At 49.9% G+C, this 17499-nt stretch overlaps 1 protein-coding gene across 4 annotated transcripts in view; it reads right to left on the bottom strand.

Moving 5' to 3' along the window:
- The window catches only part of MESR3 (misexpression suppressor of ras 3), a 201385-nt gene that overhangs the window by 17298 nt on the left and 166588 nt on the right, over positions 1-17499 (bottom strand). The gene's annotated exons all lie outside the window — the stretch shown is intronic.

Below are 17499 nucleotides of genomic sequence, written 5' to 3'. Positions count from 1 at the left end.
TGTCCTTCACCAGTTGCGGCCGCCATATCCCCGCAAACTTCTTAATCTCATCCGCCTACCTAACTTTCTGGCGCGCCCTACCACGCTTGCCTTCACTTCAAATGTCTCCTTCGCATTACATGCCCTGCCCAAGCCCACTTCTTCCACTTGATTTCGACTAGAACGTCATAAACCCCCGTCTGTTCCCTCCCCCACTCCGCCCGTTTCCGGTCTCTATAGTCGATAGTCTATAGAGTCTACGCATTGCCTACTGAATTTTTTGTCCCGGCCCGGACGCAATGGCTCTAGCTCAATTCGACAACAGTCTCACTGGAGAGAAACTGACCCCCGGTAGTTCTAGTTTACGACATATTACGACGGCGAAGACGCTCACATCCTAGAACGTCCCTACATGACAATCAATGTAAAGGCATAGTACTTCTCGTTAGTGACTTCGGAATGCACGCTGACATTTATTCCCTTTTGAATTGCTAGTTTCCGCACAACCACGGCGGAAAACCCCGCTTGCGTTCGTCAGGAGCAGGCTATTCAATCCGGAAAAGTGGCCGCCGGCTTTACTCAACACCTGCCGACCGCATATTACTAAGCGCACGGACGGAAGCGACCGTAGAAAGGAAGAGAGCAGGAAAGACGGCGATGATGAGATGAGCGGCGGCGTCGGCTTTGGCAGGCGCCTAGCGCGCCTTGAACCGCCGTAGTCGTGAGGCGGCAAAATGTTGGCAGAGGGGAGGCCTTGAATCACCGTTCCTCCTCCTCCTCACCACCACAAATTGCGACAGCCGAAGCAAGGTGAGGAAAGGGTACGCATGCGAGGGCGGAAGAACGCAGTTGCACGTGTACTGCCTGGGTGAGCTTCCCCTGGAGCGGCCGTGCGCCGGTTTCCCAAGCAGGGCGCGAGATAAAGCACGTTTGCGTTGTTTGCGTGTTAGAGACGAGACACGCGCCTTTCGGAATGTTGGAACTCACCAGAGAAAGCATATGCGCGCCCACGTAGCCCGTGCTACGCTAGCCAAGCGTTCCATACAGTACAGCATTCACTGGGAGGCTTTTCTTGGAATGCAGCCCTATATTCCTCAAAATACAAGTAAAAAAGAAAAAAACTTATGAAACCATCACTTCTCCCTCTAAGGCTTACTGTCAATGGAAATTTTCCAGGCTATTCTAAAATAGTGCTAGTGCAGGCGGAAAGCTGTTGCGTTTGCCTCACCCGTACGGCGAGTGTGCAAACTTTCAGGTGCAATGACAGTTAACGCCATAAGCCCAAGCGCCTTAAGATCAGCTTGCAAATACCAATTTCTTTAGAGTCTCAATCCTCGAAGAAATAAGGGGTCTCGTGTGACGTCACAAGCCAGACTGGAGCCTGCCTCGGTAGGTCGACTTGGTACACGCGGACACTGTACATACGTAATGTCACAAAGCTCTTTCAGGAATAACGTCTCAGCCTCGGCGGTGATATCGAAGTAGAAGTAAGCAAGTCTGAGCAATGACAGGTTTCCGGACTTATATACAATGCTCAACAGGTGCCTAGAGGTTTCCCGCGATCCTTGTGAATGTGGAAGGCATGTGATAGCGCTTCTGAATCTGCCAGAACCAGACTGAAGCCAGCCAAGGGCCACAAGGCAGCATAGCAGCTGCTTATGAACATCCACCGAACGGCAGCCATACAGCTGGCAAGAAAGGCCGGATAAATATTTACCGAATCGTCGAAATGGACAGATTCCGTCTTGGTACGGTACTGCAGCTACCACGGTGGCAGCTACATAGCATTTCCTTTGCAGCCGTATGGGTGCGCTCGGGCACCTGTAAAAAGCGATTACTCATTGATCGATACCTTTGCGGAACTCAATAATACAATGGTCGAGCTCCTGCCTCCATTGTCCATGTGGTATATTCGCTGTAGCGTACGGACCAAAACAGTTAACTATGGTCATTTCCACTGTATGGTACAGCCTCTGTCAAAAGATTAGAGCCCGGGGAGTTTGCTTCTGGGCCACATTGCTTTGCTCGTAATGCGTCCTCAGCGTCCCAAATCTTCTGAGGGTAAGATTTTTGGTCCTGCTCCCTCCGATGCGTAGGACTTCCATTAGGAGTACCAGGAGTACCACAATAGTGCTTTGAAGCAAACCCCCTGGGCTCTAAACTTTTGAGAAAGGCTGTACATGTGGAACTCCCTCTCTGTACACTGACAAGGCCAGTACACCACGGACCTCTTCATTTCTCGCAGCTTCAACACCAAGCACGCCCGCTCCGACAGCCTCATCACGCACCACACGCAAAACTTCGGGATCGCGCCATTACGCCGGGCACAGAAGGTGAGACGAGCAACGCGTGACGTCAGGGGCAGGAAAGGCGAAACTGCGCGTGAGGCAACGAGGAGGGTGTCGAAAAGCGCGCCGCCAGCAGAGAAGCAGCGACGACGGCGGAAACCTTGCGCGAGCAGCAAAGAAGACCCGAGGCCGCTGCCCAACGTTTCGGGGAGTTCCAAGGTCTGCGGTGTTGTGTACTGCGCGGTCACGAGAAGGGAGGTCGTTGCTGCTGCTGCTGCTGACGGTAGCGGCGACGATGGTGCCTGCTTTGTACACGCACAGTGGGGTCACGACCCTCGTTTCCTGCCGCGCTTCTGTGAGCTGGCACGCTTACAAGCGTGAATCCCTGCTGCTCACACAGCACGCTCACCCGGCCTCGTCTCGTATTCGCTCTGAACCTCGCTACTTTTTCGATCAGCGCAGGCAAAACAGCTAAGGCCCCTGGTAGGTGCTGATTGTATGCCAACTAATGACCATTGCACTAACGCCTCAACTCCATGCAGGCTGCCGTTAGCAGTGAATACATATTGCTAAGGAGAAACTGTTACGACGTTTTGAAATCAGATAATGGACTGAACAAAAAAAAAAGGGGGGGGGGGGGGGTGACGTCAATTCTTGCGTCCAAGTCGAACAACATGCTGTGCCGTTGGATGGAAAGTGGCGATGTCATATGCGGGATCTAACGTCCCGAAGGTGGCGCGGTAGATGCTGCAGTGGTGGGCTTTGGATTAATTTAGACCACCTGAGCTTCTTTAATGTGCATCGCACAAAACAAGGGTGTGACTGACGAAGAGCAGGCATGCAGAAGACAGGCTTTCTACAGTTCAGGACCCGAAGTCAGGCGCATCAACGTGGTATGTTCCTTGTGCAGTTATGGATACCGGCTAAGGCGACGAAGTAAGCCACAAGACTCACTGCCGGAAGAGGCAACAACCTAACTCTGTTCAGCTGTCAGATTTTAGAAGGCGCAGATGTGGGACGAAAACAAGACGCCGAGGACGAAAGGTGTCTCGATCGTGCCACCTATGGGCGAACTTCATGACCGTTTCCAGCGTTTTGCAAGCCCGGTTTCCTAGTCTAGGTTCAAAGGCGCAGTCACATCACAATCGTGACCGTTGAAGGTCTGCGAACATTATCACGAGTTAAACCAGCCTACTGGATATTGCACTGCCGAATAGTGAATACACAGTGCTGCATCCTCACTACGGCAAAGCACTAGCACAACGCATTCGACAACGCACAGTGCCGTTGTTGCGTAATCATAGCCAGAAATATTCTCGACAAGCGCATTTTTCAACGGGAAAATGGTTACGAACGCAACTTATTCATAAATTGTAAGATCCACTATAACAATCAATATATCTGCAGACCTTCCCTGGGCAGGCTTGCATTTTTTTTGTTTGCTATTAACGTTTTGGCTATCGTCAAAAACATTCCCCATCGGTTTTCCATGGTAGGCTTAACTACTCGATGCCAGCGATGGACGAACTTTGAAAGAAAGGTTTTGCTACGCATAAGAAATAGGGACCAGTATACCTTGAATATTCCCACAACGGCACCTTACAATGTTGCACAGTTGCCTCCCGATTAAAACTGCAGTTTATCCACGAATCTTAGACTTGGCAGTGTCCTCTGAAGCCAACCTGCGTAGAACGTGAATCGCGAGTCTTGTTCGTCAGCCCGCCACGATGGAGAACCCCGAAGAACCATGCGAATATTATACATTTAGAATACATAGCGGGATGCCAGTGACCATGCGCAGAACAATGACGCCACTCCTGCGCACGCTCAATGGCGCTCGTTATGCCCCTATGCCCTAATCGAAAGTATATTCCCAGCGTCGTCGTCGTTCGAGGGAAACCGCTTCGAAACGATCCTCTCACTTCTGCGGAGCCCCCTCTCCATCACCTCGCAACACTCTCTCCCTCGCGCAGTCTCTCGTGCCATCCTGACCTTCGCGAAAGCAGCGGGCGCGAGCGAGCGAGAAGCGTGTTTGGCCGCCGCCATTGGCACACAGCGCACGCCACAGCACGCGAGGAAACAAGGAAAAAAAACGAAATTTCGTTGTCCTTAACTTGCGCGGTACGTGCGACGGGCTAAGCGCGCGCTGCCTGTGTCTGCCGGGCCGGCTGTTCGGCTTGTGCGTGCACGTGAATAACGGACCGTGACTTCGCACGAGACTGGCTGCTCGCTGCCAGAGAACGTGTCCCACAGCCCACTTTCTGTGTTCCTCCAACCTTTCTGACGAAGTCACGTGCGGGACGAGGCGCGAGTCGATCTCAACGCCGATTAACGACGGAGGTCTAGCGATGGAAAGACACACTAACGCGTTAACTATCAACCCGCAAACCAGGCATAGTTTTCCTCAAAAGGAGTCCCCCTACCCTTCCAGGAGTCGCCTCTGTGCCCGTCGCAAAAGCGTATGTCCTGCACAAGGACGATTTGGAACAGCTTTGAGAAGGATTGCGCAGGCCTGCTGCTACGCTGTTGGAGACAACGAGCAATGCATGTGAGACGTGGGCGTCGTTGATTCGGCGCAAAGCACGTGGACGTGGTTTTGCGACGTCCTGTATCTCGTGGCCTGACCTACACACGCAGAGGTCTGCTTTCGGTGGCAGACTAACGCCGGCTTAGTTTCACGGCCAAACCAGGTCAGCCGGAGACGTGGTCGTGGTATCACAGGTAAAATAAAATTAGACAGCTAAACAAATAAAGCAGTTACGAAGCCTACTGACTACCCGGTTGCAGCAGCTCCTGTTAGGTTGTGATACGTTCGATCAACTATACTGGCGCCTCAAAATTGAACTGCTTATCAGTAACAAGGTTAAAAAATTGCTGAGGCTCAGCTTGGCTAAGCCTGGGGAATGCGAAGCATATTAGTGGCTAGGCTTGGTAATACATGGCTTTCCTTGGTTGAATACTTGGTCATTTTAATACAACCACTAGAAGCCTTCGTCGTGGGGGAAGACAACGGCATGGCTACAGCGGAACGCCGACTAACCCCGAGACGCGCGTTGGGTGGGCGCCTGGATTGCCACGGAAGCCGCGTCTGCCTGCCCGGTGGAGCGAGCGTTTCACCTACACCGAGTGTGAACGCGCGTTCGAAATGCGCGGGTGTGACGGCTAGGGGTCCCACGGTGACGGCGCGAGGTGGAGGCCGGCTCTCTCATCCGATGTCATGTGGTGTGACGTCACGGTGTCACGTGGTGTGACGTCACGGTGTCACGTGGGGGTCCCACGGCGACGGCGTGAGTGGTAGCTCTAGCAATATGCTTTGCATAAAAAAAAATTCGCAGAACATATCACTGTAGTCATAATCTTTACGGTAATCTGGAGCAGGAAAGGTTTGGTTCAGTTTGGTTTATGGGGTTTAACGTCCCAAAGCGACTCAGGCTATGAGGGACGCCGTATAGTGAAGGGCTCCGGAAATTTCAGCCACCTGGGGTTCATTAACGTGCACTAACATCGCACAGTACACGGGCCTCTAGAATTTCACCTCTATCGGAATTCGACCGCCGCGGCCGGGGTCGAACCCGCATCTTTCGGGTCAGCAGCCGAGCCCCATAACCACCGAGCCACCGCGGCGGCTTTAGAAGGAAAGGTCTCATTGGAGAGAGTATTTCTTTTTTTAATCTTAGAGAGAGAGCTAATGATGATGATGATGAATCTGCCACTTGAAACTGAGTGGAAACGGATCATTAAACGTTGAACGAGATACGAAGCCGATGAATTCGACCATCGAAAGAATCGTGCTGACCTTCGATCAAGGACTGAATTGGGAAACGATCGCGCAGCTAAACCCGTATTGGCCACGCAACGTCCCATCGTAATTCGATTGACCTCCGATACGTATCTTCCCGCGTTCTCGCTTCACTGGCTGCATTTTGCTTTTCCCGGGCATATACTCTGCAAGCATTACGGCTATCGCGAGCGCATGCATTCGCTGCTTATAGTGTTCCTACCTGTTTCGTCCTTTCAACCCGTCGGAGCGCTCTATTCAAAAAGCAAAGCAGGAGGACGCGTGTTGGTCAGCGCGCAGGCTAGCCTTACTGTGAGCACGGCGCCAATTTCCGATCGGCCCGAGATGGCTATCGAATGGTGGTGCCCTGGCGGGAACGTGATTTGGAAGCGCAATGCAGGGGCGATGCCGGAAGAGAGCTATTGGTAGCACACACGGATGAAAGAGCGCGATGAAGTGTGCTTACTGAGAATCGGGCTGAGGGCAACGCCTGTAATCACGCATGATGCGATAGGAAAAACTTAGCGTTTTTCTTTTTCTTTCGCAGTAGGGCAGCTTTCGGGTGAATTGACCTTCGCGGCTCAGTTCAGAATACGAAGGGAGAGGAGGCTGTCCGGAATGGTCTGGCACACAAGCGAGATGTAATGTAGACTCAAATGCAACGGCGGGCTGGAAAAAAGGTGCGGGGTTGAGGTATACCCACTATGGACAATCTGTGCGCCATATCCGGTCGGTCGCGAGCTCACATGAGCTCGGCTGCTGGACACGCTACGAACTCCCTATACCATGCATGGCTTGCATGTGCAAGTACGCACTAATGTTAGATCCGCCATACACGTCCTATACTATATACCACGTCTCAGCACTGCGTGTTCAGGTTTGAGAATACAGAAGCCATGAAACAGTTTAATTCGCTCGCTGCCTGAATGTGCACTGCAGACTTCACACAGAGAGAAAAAAAACTACTGAAAAAACTCTGAGATCACTGCGGCGATCCGCATTAGAGCAATGCTAAAGCAAAACGTCCACATACTATATCGACGTCCATGGCTATTTTGACATCCATGTGTAATTTTCGCGTGTAATTAATTAATTAATTACAAATTCTGAACCAATTTTTTTTCCAGAGCAAGATTTCACCAGGCGCTAACACAATTAAACTCTTACACATTTATCTTTACTGGACGACACAATCGGGCGGAAAAGTTTTGATGACGCCACACAGCCACCTCATGTTTTCGCATTAATAAATGCAGTCGCCTTTGTCGCGGGTGTGGTCTCAAAGGCTTCGAAGTGCAGAGCACAACATCCAGTTCATGGTAGCATATGCTCGGACTCCGAAGAAATTTGGGTTTTTCGAGAGTTTTTCTGAAAAATTTTGCGGGAGGGGCGAAAATTTGCCTTTAGCTCTTGACCCCCGTTTCTAGCCCATACGCAGGTATATTATATGCAACGGGGAAGACAGCGCATCTCGGTGGCTCCCCGGTAGCCGTAATGACTGCGTAATTCCTTGACACACATTCACACCGCCGCTGGCGAAATGGCCGCATAAACCACACCGTTTCCCCGCCATCGTGCGCATGCGCCGGAGGTCTAGCGCGAGGAGGAACAGCACAGGAGGCGACGAGAACAATTACTGCATGGGAGAAGGTGTCAAGGACGGAAGTCTTGGCTCCTCATCATACAGTGGCAGAATGCAAATCAAGGAAGAAAGAAACTAGTTTACTTTGAAACTGAGCCAACAGAAGTGGCAAAGCCCGAGCCCATGGGTCAATGATCGCGGTATACCTATACTAAGAGTATAAATCGCACGATTACGACAGTTTCGGTGGTTTACAAGGCCATGGACGAGCCTCTACAGTGTCTTGTGTGGGCTGCTAAAGGATCTATACATTTTACAGGTTACGGTGTTATATTCCGAATTATCATTGCATAAATTATCCGGGTTTAATGCATTTAAGGTTAAGATGTAATAAAACGAAATACAAATCAATCAAAAGTGCACAAAAATGTTGGTACGGTAGGAGGTCCCAAAATAAAGCTGTAGAAGGACCTCTCGTCAAAAATACACGAGTACAAGTACACTAGTTCGGCAGAGCAGCTGGAAAAAAGGAGTAAAGCAAATTGAAACCTATTAGTCATTACTAGTAGGTTGCATTACTAATACTGTTGTGTTTCTACTGTCCCTCTAATTTAACTGTCCAGTTTCTTCTTTTTCGCTATCAGTAGCACTTAAAGAAGCTCTCAACCACTTCAGTGAGTTTGCACAGTCTTCGCTAAAAGCGTCCCACAAAGAGGGTTCGCTGCTGTCGCTTGTAGCACGTGGTACAGCCCGCCTGAGGCGCCCCTGAAGTCACTAACGGGGGTCCCGTTAGTGGCCTATGATAGAAGGCTCAGCAGCAAACCCTGGGGGACTATCACCTTTAGCAAAGACTGAACATTTCATTTAAAAGGTCAGGAGCCACCGCCAGTCATTCTTGAAAACCTAAGAACCTTCATCACTGACAATATGTACCCACCGACAGTAATATTTAAACTCTGAAGTCAAAGAAAGCAGCCCAGTTGCATTTCCATCACATCACAATAACACGGGGAAGGCTGCGTGCTCTAAACGGGTCCCGACGCGCGATGTCTCTCGGGCTTCCTCCGTCTATCCCCCTTACGCGCCGCGGTGACTCAGCTGTAAGCTATTTCCGGTATTCATAAATGCATTCATAAATTCCACGCGAGTACGTCTTTCGAACCATGTTTCAGGACCCCTCGCCGCTTCGCAGGAATCCTACGCAGCGCTGCAGAAGCTGCAGAGTCAGTGAAGTGTGAGACAGAACCGCCGAAACCAGCGCGCATTGCCGAGAATGCTTCGTATTCTGAATATGCAGATGGTTATTTCCTAACGAGCAGACCCAAACAAAACATGAAAATCATTCAAAACGGCGCCTAGTCTGTCGCATTCGCTTCACAACATGATGTTTCGCTGATGCAGTCAATTTTCGAAAAGCAAAGGTAAAAGTGAGTAAAAGATTAAAGAATTAGGAATAGGAGGAAGACAGACCAGGCAAAAATGTGCTATAAGGGACAATGAAGATAAGGTTAAGTTGGCATGAATAGATAGACTACGGCATTCTAAATAAAGTTATCCTATCCTATCTTATCCTAACCACAAAGATACAATTTTGACAGAAAACCTAGCCTTTATCAGCTAGAAAACACCGAAGAAAATTACAGGTGTCGTCATTGCCGGCCGATTTCGCAAACTCCTCCTTTTCGGTAAGGGCGTCACGAGTTTGAATGTGGTGGCGGGAAAATTTTAATTAATCTTTCTCAGCCATAAATGGTTGCTTTTTTTTTCTTTTGCTGGCAGGCAAACGTTATCATACCACAAAGAACCAGATAGTTATATATTACTGAGAGCAATAACTGGATGGAGTTGTCTCCTCACTGCCTCTTTAAGAAACATTTCACGCTTCCTGTAAGCCACCAACACGTTCGTTCAGGCAGCCTATACCGAACGCTGTGCACTCGGGACGACTAGTGCATCAAAAACGCATTAGCCTCCCCCCCCCCCCCCTTCCTCCCCAACAATCCAGACGAGAAATTGTGCGTAAGAAGACCACGCCGAAACCCCATTTTTCGAGGAAAAAAAACCCCCAAGAAATACGTGACTCAAATGGGAAAACTCACTAATCACCCCATCCAAGAGCAACCAACATCACCGCTCTTGTAGTGCATGTTTAGTGTACTTTATGGGGGTGTCATGTCCAAAAGCGACTCAGGCTATGAGGGACGCCGTAGTAGAGGGCTCCGGAAATTTCGACCACCTGGGGTTCTTTAACGTGCACTGACATCGCACAGTACACGGGTCTCTAGAATTTCGCCTCCATCGAAATTCGGCCGCCGCGGCCGGGATCGAACCCGCGTCTTTCGGGTCAGCAGCCGAGCACCATAACCACTGAGCCACCGCGGCGGGGCATTGTAGTGCAAGTCTCAACACATAAAACCTCTCAGGCACATCATTATCAGCCCGTCCCTTCAACGTGGAGGAGGGGCAAGACATGACAGGGGCACCTGTACTCTCTTCTGTCGCACTTCCGCCGGTCAGTGATTAAAAAAAAAACGTGTAACTATCAGTCTGATATAATGAAGCACTACTGTGATGCCCAGCGACCACCTAGTCAGTCTGCAAAGCAAGCAAAAGAAGAATTGAAGCCCGTCCCTGTAGTAGTGTTGTCCGCTATCTCGGCCCCCATTTCTCAGCGGCTTAATATTTACATCTGCGTGAAGGGGCTTAGAGAGAGTCGCGGCGTCGTATTAGTCGGCGGGAGATGAGATACCGGGGCCCCCCACAGAGCCTCCGGGAGGATCGAAGGAGAGCACACGCGCGAGTTCATTTCGAGGCTGCTTTAACTTGCAGATGAGCCGATTTGAAAGCGCCACCCGGCGATAGACAGAACGGCCAGAAAGCGAACGCCTGGGTTCGGATGAAAGTGGAGGGGAGAAACCGAAGCGCAAAACTCGATGGCATATTAGAGGTGAGTTCGCGCTGTGCGCATCTTACCCGGAAAGAGCACCGATCCGCAAACGTTGTCCTCTGATACGGCTGCAACTGCGATGGCTTGGAATCTTCCAGGTTTGTGTTCAATTAAAGGTGCACTAAAGAGAAATCTGAACTCGTCTCTTTACCGCGGGAGCTCGATATACATGTTCCGAGCATTCTTAAAAACTTCGAATTATTGTCCTGCGCGGCCGATTTCCCTAACTTAAATACATCCCGGCTCCCGCCCGTTTTTGAACTTACCGCTGAATGTAGGAGGAATCAACTAACTTATGGAGTGCCTTTCAGGCAGTTGCGTGGCGGCTTCACTTTCGCTTTTATTTTGTTTTTTTTTTAGGTTAAGTTTTCGTGAATAAATAGGTCTAGTCAGAGACTACATAGCTGCAAATTAGGCCTACGGAAATAAAAAATACGCGTGGACTCTTTGCTTTTGCCGATCGCTACTTGTCACTCCGCAGATGGCAGAGCGGCAAGCCGACACGGGACAGGCTGACAGATTGGTTGACTCCTCCTACCGTCAGCGGTGAGTTCAAAAAAAGGCGGGAGCCGAGACGTTTAATCAGATGTAAATTAGGGGAATCGATCGCACGGGACAACAACTGGAAGTTTTTAAGAATGCTCGGAACGCGTAGATCGGGTCCACGCGGTAAAAAGACGAGTTCAGATTCCTCTTTAGTGCACCTTTAAGCAGGAAGACTAGCAAGGAAAAAGGGAGCAAAGGAGCGCACACGTAACGTGATACGAATTTCGTGAAACGCATTGCACGCCATTTATACGAATGGCTGGCCCACTTAAGCAATAATGTGAGTAAAAAAAACTTACTGGACCCATCTTTTTTTTTTCACGAAAAAAGTTTCAAGAAAAGCAATAGGACCGCCTCTTCCAAGAGTCGCCCTTAAATTTTCTCCTACTTACACAGCACCAGAGTGCTCCCTTATTCAAAGTAGCGTCGCCCAGCTCCCGTCTTAAAGCCAATCTCCAAACGGACCTAACATGTGAGCAAACTGGATCAAAACACCATCCCGGCTTCTCCTGGTGTTGAGCACGTCGGATCTGTCCTGACGTCGTAACGCAAGACCTTTAATTTAATTTAAAATTCCTCCTCCTCCTTTGCATCATCCACTCGTCCTGTACGTTTATAGGCCAACAAGTGCGTTCCACGATGCAGCGTCACGTCCTGATTGCTTGGTAGGTATAATCTTAACCAGTGCAGCATCCTTCTCTAACCCTGCCTCGGCATGAGTAGCAGCGCCGTAAACAGTAGAGGAGACATTAGCAGGCAGTACCGTGGTTGCGTGCTTGTAAAACCTGAGGTACCCTGTAACCAGGTTGCAACGAAGAGGTTCCTGGATGACTGTAAGGCCGTTGGAATCAGGTGAGGAATGACCAACGATCAATCCTCCGGCAATGTCCATGAGGCGGGATGATCGTGCATACTTCGTGCATCCAGGAGACTCGCGTGAGCGCAGGCATGCGAGGCAGCTTTAAACTCCTTGTAAATAATACACCCGCCGGAACCGGTTGAAGAATCACCGAAGCAGCCACGCGACAAAAAAAAATACGCATCACAGCTTAACAGCCTTTTGTTCCCCGAGGCAGAAGGGGAGGGGTTGGGGGAGTTGAATTGAAGGGGTCGGCAAGCGCCCTGGTTGTTGCGGCTTGTATGGCGGGCGAGCCTTGATCTGCATATTATGTGGGCCACCGATGCCACCCCCCCCCCCCCCCCTCCTTCTCATGGTATGCCGAGTGAGCAGCTATGCAACCATGACGCGCCCACAAGGGACTCCACTTATAGAAGCCCCGGACAACAAGCAGCTCGAAGAGAATGACCGGCTGGGGCGAGCGACCGCGGAGCGATGGTCAGCACAGAAGAGGAGACGCCAGGCAGGGAGTAGTAGATGGGAGGGGATGCTCGATCCGGACAAGCACGCCATCTATACACGTATGGTCAGCGCGTTCGAGACACGCAGCAAGCGATGTTGGTACAGCGCAACTAGGCGGATTCGAAGAACGATTAAACAGGCCGTAGAATAAAAGAAAAGACAGCCGAAATGATGCTCAACACGGATATGGCTGCGCTTGGGTGCGTGCTAATGAGTAATTACTCCCTTATTACGGGTGTATCTATTAAGTAGTCGGGAGCTTCTGTGCTTAATTATATCACGGTGTATCTGAGGCTCTGCGGGGTGGCATACCAAATGAAGGAATGCTCCTCCAGTCGATCTCTTCGCCCTCTTTCTTTGAAACAAGAGCAAATCACTCAAGCGCACGTGTCTCGGTATTAAAGAAAAAGTGCACCTGCCGTGAACAACGATGTATTTGCTTTAAAAAATATAATCAACGAAACTCATTGGCTACATGCATATTTATATTATATTCAATTCCTTGACAAACAAAAACCAAGCACTGTTTCCAGCGGATAAATACGAGTTCGCTATTGCTGCATTTGGCTGCACTTTCTTCTCAAGGATTTATCGCTCACCAAAACTTTGCTTGTATATGCAGTTCATAGGCGAAATTCTAGAGGCCCGTGTACTGTGCGATGTCAGTGCACGTTAAAGAACCCCAGGTGGTCGAAATTTCCGGAGCCCTCCAGTACGCTGCTCCTCATAGTGCTCGGGACGTTAAACCCCTACAAACCTAAAATAAACAGTTAACAACAGAAAGAAAGCACAAATATGCGATTAGCACTTCTAAGTGACAGCATTTATGGCTATCCAAGGTCGGCCTGTACGGTGTATTTACGCAATGTCGTCTACAGGGGGTCCCGAAAAAATCTCAATCATTCCGCGTCAGCAATAACAGTCAAAGCGATCGATCAGGCAGTCAATGACCCGTACTCGAATGTCGCAGCTCTCGACCCCTTAAGAAACAGGCGAGAAGACCGTTCAAGGCTTCCCCGCGCACCTGAAGAACAGGCCCAACACGTGACGCAATCGCACCAAGTCTCGGCAGGCTAAGAACACAATAGCGCTCTGCGAAAGTGTTACGTCACAAACAGTGACCGCCCCTTATGTGGGCCGGAAGATGCCCGCGAAGCTTCGGGGGATGCGCCCAGGCACTCCGCACCGTATCTCGTGATCTTGACCGCGCAACTTTCTCGCATGCGTGAGCTTACGGAAGAATACGCTCTCTCTCTATTCTCAACCGCTGGGGGGAGGGTACTTCCTCTCCTATTCAAGGGGCGTGTGAGTCACGAAGAGACGAGACCCGACCCCTGTCATGGGGGAAAACGTCTTTTTCTGAGGCGCCTGCCCGCAGAAGACGTGCAGACGACAGACACATGAGGCTGAAGACGACGAAGGAAATCACGTTGAGCTGGAGATAAAGTATGACGTCTGCGAAGAGTTTCGAAGCGTCGGTAAAACTTGTCATGATCAGAGAAGAAACTCGTGATGATCTCCGAGAGGCAGTTAAGAGGGGTAAGGGACTTAATGCAGATAGGAGATGACCGATGGTCCATCAGATTAACGGAGTGGATTTCGCGGACATCCGAACGAGAAAGCGGCGGAGAGACCGGTGGGGAGACGAGATTAGGAAATTTGTGTGGATAGCGTATCGGCACTGCCGGCTCAGTGGACCAAGTGAAGACTAGAGCAAGCAACCCTTTATACTTCAGTGGGCGTAGCTGTACTGATGATCCGCCTGGCGAAAACGTTACGGGCGCACCCGGGCGAATGGTAATTCGTTTAACGTGCGGACTTCCGGGAAAAAAATCAACGTCCACTTCCCGTAGCACATGGCCTAAACTCAGTTATGCAACTGCTCAATCGACAAACCAGCTCAAACAACGCATGCATAGTCACTCTATACACGAGAATGCGTTCCGTCAAGTCGCATTCGCAGACAACTCGCACGAAAGCCACATCTGCAGACGATCGGCAGCGCGGACACGCAGACGACGCGTGATTGGGCGCAGCAGACGACAATCCAAACACGCCACCGCGGTCCGGCGCAGACGACGACAACCAGTTCTGCAAGTACTTATACATATATACGCAATACAAATCTGCTGCAGGGCATAGCCGGAGACACGGCCGCTTAGCGACCAATCAGTGTGCAAGAAGAGCAGGTTTGAAGCAACTCACGCGTGAGGCTACTATACTACTGTCGTCGAAGTTCTCTCCCTATTCGATAACCGTGCTGCGCGCCTTGCATTTCATAACAGCTCGAGGCTCGACGACATGACAGGCGTGTCACGAAGACTGGATTGGGTTGCTGCTGAAAACGAGAGATTTGTACATGCATTCCAGCGTACGACACTAGATTTCTCCCGGCGCCATCTTCTGAGAGGACGCTGCCTGTGAACGTGTTTGCGTTGCGTAAGCTTGCTTGCTCCACGGTTTACTGATACCGACCTCCGGTTATTGGAGAAAAACAGGTTGTGGCGCAAACTCGGCTCGCCTTGTTGTCGCGTTGAGCACTGCCGACGGATGTCTGCCGAGAAAGGAAACACGGAGACAGGGGATGATGATTACGGCGGTGGCGGTTATAGTGACGGTGGTGACAGTTTTCGGTGAAGAAAGAGCAGCGAAAGAGCGCCAATGACAAGGTTATAGCTTTACGCAGGTCTCAGAGATATAATGTGGACGTAAGAACTGTTTTGGAGGCGAAACGCAAAAGGCGCCCGTGTGCTGTGCGATGTCAGTGCACGTCAAAGATTCCCAGGTGGTCAAAAAATTATTGCGGAGCCTTCCACTACGGCAACTCTTTCTCTCTTCCTCATTTCACTCCTACCTTCCTCCCTTCCCTTACGGCGCAGTACGAGTGCGCACCGAGACGTGAGACAACTACTGTGCCATTTCCTTTCCTCAAAAACCAATTTTATTCTTTACGGTGGTTTTTATCAACTCACCTATGCAATTTTATCTGATCTGGTTTGGTTTGGTTTATGGGGTTTAACGTCCCAAAGCAACTAAGGCTATGAGAGACGCCGTAGTGGAGGGCTCCGAAAATTTCGACCACCTGGGGTTCTTTAACGTGCACTGACAACGCACAGTACACGGGCCTCTAGAATTTCTCCTCCAAAGAAATTCTAGCCGCCGCGGCCGGGATCGAACCCGCGTCTTTCGGGTTAGCAGCCGAGCACCATAACCGCTTAGCCACCGCGGCGGCTTATCTGATCTTATGCATGCTTTGGACACCTCATAATTATCATCATCATCGTCATCATCAGCCTTAGTACGCCCACTGCAGGGCAAAGGCTTCTCCTTAACCGAACCCTGGAGTGATACCGGGTACGGCTACTCTTGCCTACAAAGCCTGGCACTCAGGCGGCAGTATGATTCTAAATAAGACAAAATAAATATGGAAGACAGGAGCATTAGCAGAAAATATCCGAAAAAAATTTAACACATGACGCGAATCGCCACATTTCGCACTCCTACCCGCAAGAATGAAAGCAGGAAAAAAGAATCTCCATAGAGCGAAACAAAACAGCTTCGGTTTCTTCCTAGGACGAAACCTGCTAACTCAGACACAAAGAAGTCAAAGTGAAGTATTGCACGTGAATGTCGTAAGTTCCCCCCCCCCCCCCCCCCCCCAAAAAAAAAAGGCGCGGTTTTCCGTAGTTTCGAGAAGGAAACAGCGGGCGGTTTTTCCGTCTGCCTTTCCGTCTGCGTGAGTATACAGCAGACGACACCGCGCACGGGAGCAGACGACTGCAAGCAGGAAGCAGACATCCGTAACACCTCACGCGAATGCTCACTACAGAGTCAGAAAGAGAAAAAAGAGATCCGACTAAGTGAGAAAACAAGAAGCAGAGCACCAGAAAACGAGAGGCAAGCGACCTCGGTTTGAGCGCGTTTCCGGAAAACACCGCTGCGAGCGCGGTCAGCTTCATTTCGTCTGCAACAGAAACCCGGAACAGGAACATAACGCCGCGAAGACGTCCCAGCACGAAGGTATATACTGCCAAAGCTCGCGTTTCTTTTTTTTTTTTTTTAGGGTTTCACGCGCGAATACATCACGTCGTGAGCGCAGAACTCATGTTCTGAACGGAGTGAGCGCGAGACGCGCGTTACAGCGGAAACTGCAACGCTGAACGGTGCGGTGAGATGGGAACAACCTCTGCGAGAGCAGACAATGAGAAAGTCGCTGAGGAATTCACTGTTCTGTGTAATGGAGGACGCGAAAGAAGGTTTCTTTCTTTTTTTTTTTTTGTCAGAGCGTCACACACTCGCCAAGCACACGCCGTAAATTATGACGCGGAGCACTATACGGTTTTGGGAAAAGAGATGCCGCTTGGATGAAACTGACGAGGATTGCCAAAAGCGTGCCGCGAAAAGTGTTTAAAAACTGACCGCACTTGCGTACAGAAAAGCCAGGTGAATAGGAAACTATATGGGAATCCAAGTCGAAAAACACAACAGATAACTTTCTGTCGTCACAACGGAATTGTAACAACGAAATTTTTGTAGTGCCAACATAGTTTTCTATAGTTAATACAGAAAAGTACTACAGAGCTACAGACTACACAAAAGTACAATAAAAAAATTTACAGTACTGCAGAAAATACAACAGAAAAAAACTGTCGTAATAACACAAAACTGCAAAACATTTTCTTCTATTTTTTACACCGTCCTGTAGTTTTTTTTCGGACTGGAATGCATGCAGAAAAATACACAGACATTCGGGCCGCATTTTAAAAAGTGTATAGACACCGAACTTTTGGCTGCGTGTTTTCTTCTTTGTAATGATGTGTAAGGCATTATTATACATGAATTGCCACCTGGTATTCTCCTACGATGGGCAGAAAATTTACAATCGAATTTCTTTCGTGATGCTTCGGTTTCAGTTTCAACAGCCAAATGAGGACTGCGACGTCAACGTGTGGTTACAGGTCACGTGAGGCATGAAAAAAAAAAACTGCAATATAATCGCTGCTTCTATATTCGTCGTCA

The sequence above is a fragment of the Amblyomma mixtum genome, chromosome 9 (genome assembly GCF_055824585.1).
Source record: "Amblyomma mixtum isolate Tamu chromosome 9, ASM5582458v1, whole genome shotgun sequence".
NCBI classification, from domain to species: Eukaryota; Metazoa; Arthropoda; class Arachnida; order Ixodida; family Ixodidae; genus Amblyomma; species Amblyomma mixtum.
This window is presented reverse-complemented; position numbering and strand designations above follow the sequence as displayed.